The sequence below is a fragment of the Lygodium microphyllum genome, chromosome 19, assembly GCF_053477565.2.
Source record: "Lygodium microphyllum isolate KBCC chromosome 19, Lygodium_microphyllum_v1.1.10, whole genome shotgun sequence".
Taxonomy (NCBI): Eukaryota; Viridiplantae; Streptophyta; class Polypodiopsida; order Schizaeales; family Lygodiaceae; genus Lygodium; species Lygodium microphyllum.
In genome coordinates this window covers 4,966,140-4,981,305 of record NC_141153.1, presented here as the reverse complement: position 1 = coordinate 4,981,305, position 15,166 = coordinate 4,966,140, and the positions used below count along the sequence as shown (strand labels likewise).

Genomic DNA, 15,166 nt, shown 5'->3' with positions numbered 1-15,166 from the left:
ATGTTGGGACTGGACAACCACGTGTGTGTAGACTAATGGCTGAAATCTTCACTCAAGGGTGAAAAAAGGTTGTCTTGCGTGCTTACCAAACTGACATGCGTCACACACTTCATGAAATTTTGCAACTCTAAAAGTAGGTAACCCTGTAATCAATCCTTTGGAGTGTATTAATCTTAGTCTTTGCATATTTGCATGTCCTATATATTTATGCTATATTTCAATGTCTGCAATTCCTTCTTTTTCTTTAGCATACATAGCAATATTTATTGTAGGAATTCCAGTATCTAAAGTGAACATGCGGCGAACTCTACTTTTGCAACCAATTTGCACTTCTCATTAAAGTCTTTTACAAAATAACCTTTTGTATTAAATTGAACCTGCAACCCTTGCTCTACCATTTTTCCAATAGACACTAAATTCTTTGTGATGGATGGCACATGTAATATATCTGATAAACTCTTTGTCTGGCCATTATGCAAGGACAAGGAAACCTTTCCAATGTGTGAAATTGAGTGGTGTGAATCATCACCTGTTTGTACATAATCTGAATTTTGTAAATCTTGCATCTCTTCAAACCATTTAGCATAACTAGTCATATGATTAGATGCACCTAAATTGACATATCCTGCATCATCATGTGTCCCATTTCTTGCATCTCTCCAAACCATTCAGCATGACTAGTCATATGATTAGATGCATCTAAATCGATATATCATACATTATCATATGTCCCATTTCCTGTAACAACATTCATCATATGTTGCATAACAAATAGTCACTCATTTTTTTCTTCATTCTGTTGTGAAGACGATGTATAGTTTTCTTGTTGCAATTTATCACTACGAATATATCTTTCTTAGCATAGCAATGGGTTATAATATGACCAGTTTTGTCACAATTGTGACAAACAATACCAGAATTGTCAAAACCTCTGTTTTGTCATCCACCTCTTTCTCTAGAGCTCCCCTTGCCTCTAAAGTTTTCATGGCCTTCTAAAAACTGCAATTTACCAAATTGCTGATTTAATATGTTTTGCAGGTTATAAGCAGGAGGTTCATACCATGATCTCTCAAAGAGGATCTGCCATGTCTCCTTTTTGAACTTAAGTAAAATGCTTGGACCTGTTTAGCATTTCTTTCAAATGAGTTACCCTGTATATTGATCTCTTCAGTAATTGTGAGAGAGATTGACTCATCAAAATCTGAAAATGACTTTTGTACATATACAGGAGTAACAAATGATTTCCAAGCCTTCTCATTATTAAGGCCACCCAAAGTAGATGAAACCAAATCATCATCATCAGGTATTGCATCAATCGCTGCCAAAGCATCTGCAATGTTTCTCACCTTCAAAACATACTCATTGACATACATTTTTCATTTTTTCAAAGTATTCAACTCTTACTTAAGTTGAATCTTCGGTGCCTTTGTATTTACTGAAAACATGTTCTAAAAAATTGTCCAAGTTCCATGTGAAGTTTTTGCATTCCTGATAGGCCTCAGCATAGCATTATCAATGACTGCAGATAGCCAATATATCACTTTTTGTCCTTTGCATTCCATTCTTTCCACGCCTTTAATTGATCTGCAGTCGCAAGGTTATTCATCTTTGGCTCCTTTTCTTCACTTAAAACAAACTCATAAAGGTATTCTTCAATTAAAAAGTTCGTCACACGGAACTTCCATGATGGGTAGTTATTCTTGTCCAACTTCTCAATGATGGGATTTCCACTGTTCTTTGCCATTGTCACAAAAATGATACCAAACAGCAAGCAAGTTTTCTGCAACCTTTTACAACAAGTGCACAACAATACACCAAGTAGCTTTTTTTACCAATTACTTAACAATACATGTAATTGCAACCTGTTTTTAGATAAAACTTATGTTTGTTTCTTGGCAAGCATCTTAAAAATTATAGATTTAAAATTTTGTAACTGGCAACAAGACATGTAGAGGAGTATCGGGTGGCAGTGGTTGAACACCGCCCATAGAATTGGCTAATTTTAATATGTAAATCAGCCAAGATCTACGCCCAGTAGGATAGCTCACTTTGTATGTTAGAGATTCTTTAGGAACATGAGCCTAGTACAATTGATGAGGCTCTTGCACAAGAGGTTTGACGGAGTGCTATGCAGGTTGAGCTTAATTCTATGGAGTGGAACCAGACTTAGGAGTTGGTTCCATGCTCCTAGAAGCAAAAGGTGATGTGTGAAGTGGATCTATAAGACAAAGTATCTTGGAGATGGATCCTTGAACAAGCATAAGGTACAACTTGTTGCAAAGAGACCAATGAGCAATGTTGTATTACTTAGGGACCTTCATACCTACAGCTTGGATATCCACTATTTGAGCTATCTTGGCTCTTGTAGCTCATCACCATTGGCTTGTTCTTTAGATGGATGTAAAGTCTACCTTTTTAAATGGCGTTTTGGAGGCGGAGATTTATGTCTCATAGTCTCTTGGTTTTATTGTGTAGGGGAAGGAGGGCCATGTTTACAAGTTGCGGAAGTGCCTCTATGGCTTGAAGTAAGCTTCTTAAGCTTGGTACCAAAGGGTTGGTTGATTCATCTTATAGAGTGGCTTCCATTGATGAGACGATGATCCCAATCTTTTATTACAAGGGTGATAGGTGTGTCTTGGTCATTTTGTATGTTGATGACCTTATTATCATAGGGGAGTGACTCACAAGAGGTTGATAGGGCTTGAGAGATCTTGAGACAAGAGTTCAACATAACAGGTCTGGGGTCGTGCACTTCTTCCTTGGTTTAGAGATTTATCAGATAGCATAGGCTATCTTCATATTCCAACACATGTACATCTTTGAATTACTTTTGGAGTTTGATCTGTGGCCTATTTCTTGTCCCGGTGATCCCCTTCCAGTGGTACAACTGCCTTGTTGGCTCATTGATTTGACTTATTCACACTTGGCTAGATATTTGATTTGTGGTAGCATTGTTATCTTTTTTTGTGAAGACTCCTACTCATGCTCAGTAGATAGCTGCTTTGTGCGTTCTACACTATCTACAAGGGACTTGATCCTACCAGAGTAGGCGATATGGATTCGAGATGATCCACTACAGGTTATATTCTCTCTCTTGGATGAGGAGCTATCTCGTGGAACAGTAAGAAGCAGCCTAATGTGGCCCTTTCTTCTACAAAGGTTGAGTATCGTGCTCTTTGTTCCACCCCTATGGAGGTAGTTTGGCTCCGTCAGATGTTGGTGGAGATTGGCTTTTTGTAGATAGGTCCCACTTAGTTGTGCGTGAATAACCAGAGTGCCTTAGCTTTGGCCAAGAACCTCGTGTTTCATGCTCGCACAAAGCACATAGAGGTTTAGTATCATTGTGTATGAGAGTGGATTGTGGATTCCAAGTTAGCAATGGTCTATTGTCCTATGGTGGACAATGCATTGGATCTCTTCACGAAACCTTTCCCAAGGCTTTTATGCTTCATCACATGAGATTGTTGAATCTTTAGACTCTCCCAAGTTCTGAGAGGGGGTATTGGCTTGCCTTATTTTGTTAGTCTGTCATGTCTTGGTTGTGAGCCTAGTTAGAGCATGACATGGATACTTCAAGCTCTTACTATGCTTTCTTCCAGTTTAGTGTGGTTTACTAGTGTTTGCCCAGCATGCTTTGATTTTTCCTAAGATGGCCACATCAGCATTTCTGAATTATTTTATTGCTGCAGATTTTGCGGCCATTTTGGCAGGTGGTTGGCCAGTTTGGTTGCATTTCAGCTCTTTACAGCTGATCAGATTTACTGGGGCAGATATCCACTTTCTGCCTTGTAGGTGCTCCATCAAGTAGCCAGAGTCCTCTCGGTCTTCGTCTCCGTCATGGACAGCAAGCTGCACACTCTATCGCCATCATCGTCACCATCTTCCGCACTGTCACCATCACCATCACCATCACCATCACCATCTCCATTATCGTGAGCGGTGCCCTCATTATTATTCAGCCTGCCCCAGTGCCCTCGTTGATGCCTTGGGCTGCGTGTAGGGACTAATCAGTCCTCATTGTATTCATCCTTCTTCTTTGTTCAATGGAAATCATTCTTCCCTCTTTACTTTCTCTTCTTCTCTCCTTTTCTCTCAGTATTCATGATTCTCTTCCATTGTGCACTCATATAGTCGGAACTTCAATGCATGGAATGCTAGAAATCAGCAAGAAGACGAAGATTTTGATGCTCATTTCAAGGCTTGGTTGCTAGTAGTAATGGGTACTGAAACTAGCCTTCCTCCTCAGAGAAGATGGCAATAACGTGATTAATTAATAATTACAAGTAAATAAATCACATAAATTGAAATGCATGCTTTACAACTTTAATTTGGAGAATGGACATCCCCTTGGTCCCAAACCTAGTGGCCCTCATAGTATTTCTTTATCTTTAATCACAAATGGATGGAGTACAAGTGAGATTCTCTAATCTCCTTTGCTAATTCAGGTGCCTCATGCTCTCATAAATGACTAGCAAGCCCTCAAACGGATTTTGAGACATCCCCCTAGGATCCAACTTACACACAAGACATGACTGAAGCCAAACTCACAATAAAGGGACTCGACATCAGACTTACCTTCGAGCCATAGAGCCTAACAGGCTTATCCCTGAGCATGGGAGCTAGGATTACTTCGAGCCACAACCACATATCAAGGGTTGGTGTATGGATACGTTGGCCAACGGGCCAAGAGTCTAAGAGTAGTGATCACACAATGAATGTGCACAACAGGGCCTTGAGCCCTATAAACAGGACTTGACTGTCCTATACCCAAAGTGCCCATAGTGCATTCGCTCTCAGTCACTCCATGACCACTATGACCAATGTTACTAGCACCCATCTCGATGTCTAGGAGCATAACAAATTTTCCCCTTGGTTCGCCCAAAAATTGGCATTCACCCCACTCCTTGAGAGAGATTTAACCGCAAATTTGATATTGACTTGCTAGCCTCTTGAATCTCATTGAAATTCTTTAATTTCAATGGTTGGAATTCAAGCCGAGGTAACTATCAAATCCTAAATTTTGTTTCCACGTACATTACATTGAAGAACAAATGACTTTCTTAGATCAGATAACACAAGGCATAGGATTTTCCTTTAGCTTCTCAAATGTTGAAATTTCCACTCCCGTCCACTTAAAAGGCACATCTTTCTTTTGAAGAGCATGCAATGGAGATGCAATTTCAACAAAAGTGTACACATACTTCCCATAATAGGGACATAGACCCAAGAAATTGCAGATCTCGTGCACATTCTTCAAAAGTGGCCATGAACGTATCGTGTCAACTTTTGAAGGATCCATAGGAATCCCATCAGTCAACACAATCTGGTCCATAAAGTGGATTTCATGGCAACTCACTCTTCTTGTCATTTATAACCAACGTTTGCTTACGTAACTCATTGAACACAATGCCCAAATGCTTTCTATACTTTGCCTTACTCTTTGAGTAGAGAATCATGTCATCAAGGAAAGTGCTCACAAATCCCCTATGTGGCCCGAAGATGTGATTCATCATTTGATTAAATGTGGAAGGAGCATTCATAAGTTCAAAAGGTATGACAAGAAACGCATACAACCTAAAAGATGTCATGAAAGTAGTCTTAGGCACATCCTCTAGTCTAATGCAAATCTGATGATAGCCACTTCTTAAATCAATACAATTGAATATGGATGCCCCCTACAAACTATCCATAACATCATCGATTTAAGGGATCAAAAATCTATTCTTAATCATGATTTTTAAGGCATGATAGTTAATGCACATAGGTCACAAATCATCCCTTTTTTGAACCAAAAGCACTAAAGAACAAAAGGGAGACGAGCTGGGCTGAATTGATATTTTTTCGAATAACTCATTGACTTGACTCATATCTCCTCTTGTTGGGCTTACTAGGAGGGCTACTTCTTGGGATAAGATCTATGCCATGATCTTCTGGCTTTTTTGTGGTACGTGCCCCAGTAATGACTGGAAAAGCAATGAGTATACATTTTTAGAAATAAAATGCGATTCTTTTCTAATTTAGACATGTTTCCAACAATTTCATTATCCATCTTATCCTTAGTGAAAACCAAGTATGCTAAAATGTAAATTTTCATTTCTTTAAAAAATGGTAGCAACCAATACAATGGGGACAGTTTCGCCTTTCAATTTTACATTTAGGATATAAGATTTTCCCTTGTGTTGAATAGTGATCACTTTAGCATGCTTATGAATCACTGCATGCACACGATTTATCCTCAAGTGGTGCAATGAAAAACTCTTCATTGTCCACATATCCTTCAATGTGCAAGCAAACCTTCTCAATGAGCGGTGTGATAGGCTTTGCATGGCCCTTGCATGCTATACCAACTTCTCCCATGGATTCTATCTCATTCTCTTTGATGCCTAAACAGACTGCCATGTCTGTGGAAATAAAGTTGGTTCATGTCCCATTATCAAAGAGATCAATGTATTATTTTGATCTCTAATTTTGTGCCATGCTCTGTATAACTCTGTAGCATCATCATTGGGTTGATCACTAACAACATCTAGCACCAAAGCTATGGATGTTTTGGGCTTTTCTGCCTTAGAATCCCCTTGATTTTCAGATTATCCAGCTTGCTGCCCATTGGGACAGTCAGCTATGTGACCCTCCTATTCATAAACAAAGCATTTATTTGCAGCCCTTAATTCCCTTCCTTGTGTAACTGTTTTCCAACCCTCTCTTGTTGTTTTGACCTCTTTCTAGCCTAACTTTTAGATCTCCCCCTTTTCTTAGCCTTTGAAAACTTCTTATTCGGTTTCTTACCACTATCTTGGAAGTGCAAATCTTTCCCATGTATCAAAGCATGAGGTATAGCAATTGTTTCTATGAGCTGAGATATGCTAGACATGATGGATTTAATGCAAAAATCCCTGATTTCTTTAGGCAGTCCACATACACACTATTTCACTTACTCATGAAGAGGAACAAGACAATAAGAAGTGATTGGTAGCAAGACATCCCGAAACTCCAAATTCTTGCATTGTGTTGCATCAAGCTATCATATTGTTCATGTCAGATGTACCAGTCAACCAATTCAATGCAAACATTTGCTTAAATTATACCCATGTTGATGGTGCTCTACTTTACAAGTTGCATTAAGTGTATGAACCACCGATGCAATGCATTTTTCTTCAAGAAAGTGGTTGCCTTCCGAATCTTAGAGGATTCAATGAAGTTGGCTCTCGAATAGGCTGCATAAAATTGCTAAGTAAAAGTCAAAAGCTTTCAGCCTATCTTGTTCACCCCCTTTTCCACCCTCATCATAGTCTTTTGTTGCCCCCTTTGGAAGTTAAGTTATCATATGCTAGATGTTGTAACAAGGGTGCACTTCGTGTATTTGCACTATGACCAGCACCGTACGAACCATTTGCATGAGCAGCACTCATTCCTTGAGTTCCATAAGCACAAGGGGTATAGTTGCATTACGATACATGCCTCTTTGTGTCCTAGGCATCATGTCAATGTTGCCATACATGGGGTTATACATATTTCTAACCATACTCGGATACATTGGGATTTGCACACTTGTTGTTGCATACCATAAGGAGTTGTGCCATTCATTTCTATATGCAGTCCTTGACCCACCATAGCTTGAAAAATGGTCCTACAATCGAAGTATTCTAGTTGCCCCATAATTACATGATACCTGATTGTCCTTTTGGTACATCTTTAGGTCATGGTGGTTGTGCTTTGGAAGCTTCTTGCTACCCAAATGCCTTTGAAGATGGCATCTTCTTCTTGATCTTGTTGTCCTTTTTGGGAGAATTCAAAAATCTGTCAAATTGAGGATCTTTGGCTAGTTGAACAAATATGTCAACTATTGTCTTTAATCGACCCTTGAACTAGTCATCATATTCTTCACCTCCTTGCTGGTCACCAGCATCTTGTGGCCTAGAAGGACATGCTTCTTGGTCAACAACCACATTTTCTTCTTGCTGTCCATGCTATAAACCTATTCCAAGATTAGGCATTGCATTTTCCCCTTCATTATCTTCATTTTCAAAATGAGGTGCATAATCTCTGCTTGATATCGTCTCACTATAAGAAGACATACTTGTTGTAAATGCCCAGTAGAACTCAATTTCAGCACTAGAGTAACACTTCTGACCTCCAATCAGGTGCCTCGAGCCCATCAAGTCAAGGGATTTGATGGTATCTTGGCAATAGAACCATGAAACTAGCCTTCCTTCTTGGAGAGGGTGGTAATAATCTGAATCAATAATTACAGTAAGTGAATAAATCACATAAACCAAAATGCAAACTAGTGGCCCTCGCAATATTTCTTTATCTCTAATTGCTAATGGATAGAGTACAACTGAGATTTTCTAATCTCCTCTACTAATCCAATTGCCTGTCGCTATCATAAATAACCAGCAAACCTTCAAACCAATTGGCCTCTTGAATCTCCTTGAAATTCTTCAATATTAGTTGCTAGAATTCAAGTATTAGACTCTCAATTTTGAGCACACTTTTCAAGGTAGCTGTGAAACCCTAATTTCTATTAAATTAGGGTTTAGAGCAGAGATTAGGTTAAATTTCCACCTCTAATGGTTTAAATGGTTGGATTTTGCTAAGGAAACTTGAACAATGGCTAGAGAATGAGAGAGAATGCTTTAGATAGAAATTTTGAGAGTTTCATCATGTAAATTCAAGCAAAATAGCTGTTGCCATGTCCCAGAAAGCCCTATATGCTATCGTCTACAACTTGGTGGTCAATTTTATCTGTCACTTGTCCTTTTGGAGCTATTGCCCCCTGTTTGGGCTCCTTCTCAGCTGTCACGTGTTCTTCTAGGGCAATGGCTACAGAATGACACAGAATGCTTTAGAGAGAAATTTCAGAGTTTCATTGTGTAACTTCAAGAAAAATAGCTGCTGCCCTATCCTAGAAAGCCCTATATGCTATTGCCTACAACCTGGGGGTCAAATTTATCTGTCACTAGTCCTTTTGGAGCTATTGCTCCCTGTTTGGGATTCTTCTCAGTTGTCACATGTTTCTCTAGGGCTCAAAATTGTTGTTGCTAGCTGTAAGATAGGTCTTTGGTGGCTGCAAATCACATCAACCACCTCTACTCTCTCTCTCACAACCTTCTCTAAGCTCCCAATGACTGGGATAGTCTTCCACGAGCTCTCAATTTCACTCATTTTAGGGCCTAGCAAATTAATCTAATCAGCCAATAATTAAATTGGCTAGGCCAATTTATCTCCCAAGTATCCTCAAGTACTTACTAGTCCCTAGACATGCATTAATCAATTAATTAGTTAATTAATTAGTCTTTTATATCACCAGTGACATTTATGGCCAATAAATTTTTCTAGGACAAAATCTAACACTAGGTAACACCTAGTATCTATGAGGCATAATGTATTACAACTTTTGCATTTGGCACCAACTATATCTTAGGGTCATAGGTCCCAGATTGTGAAATAACTAACCTACGTCTCATGTGCAAGTCACATTTGCGTATTTGATTAACTCTTTAATGAAACTTTAAGGCATCAAAATTTCATGTCCTCATGACGAGTACTTTGTTAAAGCTTACTAAAGATCCATGTTTTGCTGAATGCATAAAATCACCGAAGAAGGGCAGCAAGCATAAACATGAGAAAAGAAGGAAGCATCTCTTGATGGTTCTAGACAGCATGCATCAGGAAGGTAGAGGTGGCACAGCTTGAAAGTGCACCTGATGCTATGAATGAGCAGTTGCAAATGCTTGCTTTGGGGCAAGGACAATAAATGCCCAAGATTCTTGGTAATTCAGATATTATGCCTTTAGGACGACAAGGTTTGCATTTAAACATGGTACATTTGGGATACTTTGGAAATTGGAGGTGGATCCATGTTTCATCCTATCGCTGGTTATGGTACTCTCTCTGTTGGCACACATGGCACAAATGTATTTGGTACACAAGTGCATGGTCAAAAATATCGTGGATGTGATGTATTATGTATATTTGCAGTTGATGCAAGAGAAGTCCATTCGCATGAGTTATTTGACATAGATGTGGGACATGTGATGCATGGATGTTGGATTGACACATTGTTTATGTTGGGTGCTAGCACTAATTTGATTTGGTTTGGTTAGAGCTTGTTTTGACATTTGGTATACTCCCTTTGGTTTTGCCCTCAAGGTATTATGGACAATGGTCAGAAAGAATACCTCTAGTGGAGGAGGAAAGCTTTTATCTAAAAAGTGATGTATATTGTATGTTTATGAGATATCTTGACCAGAGATGATTCAGTACCTTGGTGTTGGGTGGTCTCTTCATTGACTCTGCCTACTTTTGTACAGTGTTATTTTAGTCATTTGACTTTTGTACTCTTTTAGTCATTTGATAATATAATCACTCATTATGGGGGAGAGAGAGAGAGAGAGAGAGGCATTTTACTTTGCTTTTGTTGGAACGAAAAACTATGCTAATCTCCCTTGAGCCCCCCACCACCACCCACAAAAAAAAAAAAACCACCAAAGCCAAAAAAAAAACTCCAGGACAAAAAAGAGAGAAGCCAAAAACGAAAAAATCCCCCAAAAGGAAAAGGAAAATCTGAACTCAAAGAGCCCTAGAGGTTGGATTGAACTTTAAATGCCCCAAAAAAAAGCTGGTTTTCATCAAGACAAACATGAAATTCAGCCCCATTTTTGGGAAATCCAGCCTGCAAAAAATACAGCAAAGGATGGTTTTTTGTGAACTTTGGATAACAGCGCCCCAGTTTCTTGATGAGAGCCATGAGGCGTAATGCATGTTTTAGTGAAAAGTAGATTGTAGCAGTGCTAGAAAAAAGGCAGTTATAAACTCGAAAGTTGTCCAAAAGTCCAACAGAAAAACGTAAACGCCAAATGTAAAAGCTGGAAAGCATCACATCGAACATAAATGCCAAAAGTAAAAGCTGGAAGACACGAAGCCTTAACTTTTCGGCAGAAAAACAAGACCGGAATCATCTACTCTCCTCTCGGCTCTAGCCATGTTCTTATTCTTTTTCAGAAGAAAACGAAAAACTATCAAGCTTGGAAGAGTTTTCTAAGGATAGGATAGTATAGGAGCCTGCCTGGAGTTGTTAGTTCCAACTCCGTGAGGAAGTAACGAATAACTTCCAAGTTGTCCTCGTGTGTGGAAATTCTCACTGGCGAGTCCAATTCTTGTTAAGTTGGTCTTTAGCTGTGCAATTGGACCGGAGAATGCAATTATTTTATTCCCTTGGAGTCGAACCAACATTAATAATGCCTTGGAAAACTCTTCCAAGCCTGGTAATTCGTGATATTAGTCTTACACAACTCTTCCAAGCAATAGAAGACTTTTGGGCGAGAGAGAGAGAGAGAGAGAGAGAGAGAGAGAGAGAGAGAGAGAGCAGAGCGCTTCAATCACAAGTTTAATTGTGGACGGGCAGAATGCAAATTAATGCAGCTTTGAATGATTAAATTGAACTGCAGGCGTGGCCATTCGTACCACCAGTTCATCGCTTGCGGCACCTAGGCTGGCGGCCATTGGCGGGTACGGGAAAAGTTGGTTTTGTGAGATCGTGGAATAGATTTCTTTTATATAACGAGTTTGTAGCTATATTCTTAGGGCAGAGGACACCAGCATACAACAAGTTAGCAAAGGAAAAGGTTAAGGTTGCTCTTACCAATGCAAAGCTTCTAGTAAACCTCGGAGGGAGGATTGTACCCTCAATGTGGTGTTTGTGTAATGTCTTGTTTGTTGATCCAAGTTAATTTGATCTGTTTGATTAGAGTTTACGATTCAATTACACGTACTTAGATCTTTTAATGGTTGTCGAGTGTATTCCTATGGAGCTTTATTTAATGAATAGTAGAGCAATATTTCTTTAATAATTTAACTAGTTAGCCAAACTTAGAACACACCAACACAAGCATGCACTCACCCAACCGTTCATATGCACTACACATGCACAAAAGATTTTTCTTGTGCACATGGGATGAGATGCATAAGGAGATGGTTGTAGTTTATTTGGATCGAGGCTGCGCTTAAACAGAGGAAGAGGCCTATTGAATTAGAAATGTGCAATTTGAGAAGAGCATAATCATAGAGCAACCAAGGAATCATCCCTTGGAAGAGTACCCACTAGTCTTCTTTGTGAGTCTCGATATATGTAAATTCTTTTTACTTTGATGCAAGTTGTATCGATGTATTTAACCATTGCTTAAATCTTTTTGCCATCCAAGAATCAGATGGCTCAATGTCAGGTTCCATTATTTGTTGAGGTGAGTACCAACACATTGCAAGATTTGTCTATAATAGAACTAGCAAATTGCTTGGTAAAGTGGACACACTACATGAGGTGATTATGTAGCAACATCATTTACCTGGTTGACGATTCATCAATATGACCTTGAAATGCGTTTTTAAAAGTAAGATACAATATTCAAGTGGTTCTAGTGTCCATTGGCATGGTCTCATCCACAATTGTGCCTCTAAAGGGCTAGGCATGTTGCATTGAATTGTTGAAACATTAATTGCTAGAATGCAAACAACCATTAGGATGGAAACTCTTCGTTTTAAATGTTGGCTTCATTGATCCAAAAGATTGAAGAAAGTGGTCAAGAATGGTTTGGATGGTGCTAATGATTTACACAAATAACCATTTGCAAAATAAGGAACATAACATAAAGAAGTGTAAATAGTGACCCATAAATTGCCTCAAATTGTTCATGTTACATATGGTATTTCAATATTAAGATAGGTGAAAGGGATAAAGTACATTAGCTAAAATGGACTCATGAGCCTTTTGCATAGTTGAATGTTGGCCATTTGCTTGCTAAATGCCTTAAACCAATTATGTCTCACATTGGATCCAAGTATGTAGAGTAGATGGTCTTTTATTTTAGCCCAATTAGCTACAATTAATGGCCAAATCAGTGGAACATATTATGCAAGTCTATTACATAAGTAGGTGTCAATAATATAATATGACCTTTAAGGTTTGTTAGCTTAACTAGTAATGTAGTAAGAAGTAATCCAAGTACATGTCTAGGTGTAAAACAATGCTACTACAAATGAGAACCTTTTGGTTTAACATCAATTTTGGCCAGAGTGATCTTGATCCTTGCAACATGTTTACATTGTCAAGGATGGTACGAAAAGGAAAGCTTTTGGTCTCACCTTGAAAAGACAAAGTTGGGCAGTGATAATGATCTGAATATGGAGGCCCTCAAGGCAATGCTTAAGAAGGGATGTGCTTTTTCTCAATGATGCATGATCATTTAAACTAAGGATTTAAAAAACTAGAAAATATCTTATAACAAATGTTCAATGCCCTTATGCCAAGGGTACCAACCCCTTAAGATGGTTTGGATTCTAAAACATTGATAAATCTAAGATTAATCAAGCAAAGTGACACCCCTTATGGATTGTGTCAATTGGATATGATGTGGAGATAATCAATAGATTAGAAATTGTTGCAATTTGAGAAAAACTTAATAAAGTCCCCTTGGTCAAAATGTGCAATAGTAGCCTCATCCTTGATGGGTGGGTTGTGAAAGCTAAAAACAAAGTACAAATAAAAAGATTCAACAAAACATATGAATGCATAAACAAAAATGAGAGGAATGCGATAGATCCACTAGTGTGCAAACAAAGCAAATATGGCATTCTTCTCCAAGATAGCATAGAGAAGCAAGAGTGCAGAATTCTTCTCAGAGATGTTCAAATAAAGGACTAGGCCATGTATGTAGGCATGAGGCTCCAGGCCCACTGTCGATTGAACCTGCATGTGATCGGCGCTGATCTCGAAGTTCTTTCTCGTCAAGTTGCGTGTGCCTCGCCTCTTAATGTCGAGTCCAGGTCCCATGAACGTGGGTGGCTTCTTAGTTAATGGGGGTCGCACTAGAAGAAGCCTTCAATGGCAGCCTTCATCAATGGCAGCCTTCAAGCCAATCCAGCACACCATTCTCCTTCCAAGTTCCCACCAACAGGCATTCTTGTATACGTCAGTTTTTTAAAGACGGTCGGACGCCTATCTCTGCGCGTCAGCTGGTATGGCTCCTGGATTACTAATAATGCATCTATTTCTATACACTTCTATTTTCCTAAAGATTTGTTTCCTCATTTGCGCTGCTTTCAGGGCTACCTAAGGCACACCACCTACCTGTAGTTGACATGATCTCCAGCATCCATGTGATATGCTATTTGGGGGCGGGGGTCCTCCTTCTCATGTCAGCTATTACTAACGCCGACATTGAGTGTGCGAGTGGGGTCAGCGTTGACGTGCGTTCTTGAACGAGAGGATACACTAATGATCCCCTCCATGCATGGTGCTGCTAGCTTGGTATTCTAGAAGTGTTCTAGAGCTATATTGAACGACACAATGGCCACTATCATATGGGAAAGCAATACCTTGCGACTGCTGCTGGCCGCTCATGGCCATCCAATATGCTACGTGATAAGGAATGTACCAACCGTCTACCCCTCCCCCCAAGCCTTCAGCAAACGGGTGCTCAACAGGTTGGGCCTACGTGAAGGCCTTGACAACAGTTGGCCTACCAGCTCCACCATATACCTCTCGGCCACTTGCCTCTGGTCTGCATGTATCGGTGCCTTAGAGACCCAACGTGCTTATAATCTTCCTTCCAATCACGAGGCTGACCTACTGTTTCCCCAACAAAGGATGCCGCCCTCGCACTCCCGTAGCAACGACACTTGCTCGGCTCAGGATACTCATCGGCATGGCCTCGCCACAGCGAACCCATCCATCCAGTTGCCAGTCTAACTGGTTATGAAAATTAGAAGGACCCCTAAAATGTGCAAGGTCTATGTACCCAATTCATCACCCGCCGCGCCCTTGTGCTAGGAGCCTGAAGCTCTCTCTGTCCAGGGGTATGCGGGTTGATAACATTAATTGTTCTTTTGATTTCTAGATTTCTAGATCAATCAATGTGCTCACTTATAACTGACGCTTTCGGTTATATGAACCAAAAAGCATGGGCCCGTGGTGGGGCCCATCCTAATATTCCCCCACTTGCTCGTCTTGGGGCTTATGTTGTGCCTACCATCATTTCTATGCCACTTATTTCCACATTACAGTGCCAACTCGGGCACTCCAGCCTATTTTGTGGCAGGTTGACACCACCCCCCAACCAATTCACTAACAGCTTGACAACTACTGAGTTGTACCACGGTCTCACTTTCT

At 39.8% G+C, this 15,166-nt stretch overlaps 1 long non-coding RNA gene across 1 annotated transcript in view; it reads left to right on the top strand.

The window, feature by feature from the left end:
* LOC148019513 (uncharacterized) overlaps positions 1-13,703 on the top strand; it is a 52,137-nt gene extending 38,434 nt beyond the window's left edge. Inside the window, exons 2-4 of the long non-coding RNA XR_015695000.1 lie at positions 1,039-1,106; positions 1,229-1,303; positions 11,451-13,703. This is a non-coding gene — a long non-coding RNA (uncharacterized LOC148019513). The remainder of the gene's footprint in view (positions 1-1,038; positions 1,107-1,228; positions 1,304-11,450) is intronic.
* Positions 13,704-15,166: the final 1,463 nt, after the last annotated feature.